Here is a 438-nt window from a genome sequence, read left to right on the forward strand (position 1 = left end):
TTTGGAGCAAAAGTCCTCATCTGGTTCATCTCTAGGGACTGAGGTTTTCTCCTTTCCCGTTTGGAGCAAAAGTCCTCATCTGGTTCATCTCTCCCTGTCCAAACTTCTCATGAAATTACAGCTGCGTCAGCATCTGCCTATCTCAGCGCAGGTGCTTTTGCTTACGAGTTGAACACTCCACCCCCCATATCTTCATGGAATTACAACGGGATACTCTGATATATCATAGCTTCACAACAGAATTTCAGCTTTAAGCATCTCCTCTCTCTCTTCCCTCAGGTTTTCAGCTCTTCACAGCAATAAAAGGGTTAATCTCATCTCAGCCTTGCAGCTGGAATGTGGCTTATCCCAGTGGAGAGTGGGGGGAGCTGGGCTGCTCTGGCTTCCCACAGCAGGGCTGTGGGGGGGTTCCGCGGGTGGAACCGGGCCCGTCAGTTC

Source organism: Corvus brachyrhynchos, unplaced genomic scaffold (genome assembly GCF_000691975.1).
Source record: "Corvus brachyrhynchos isolate BGI_N302 unplaced genomic scaffold, ASM69197v1 scaffold3, whole genome shotgun sequence".
NCBI classification, from domain to species: Eukaryota; Metazoa; Chordata; class Aves; order Passeriformes; family Corvidae; genus Corvus; species Corvus brachyrhynchos.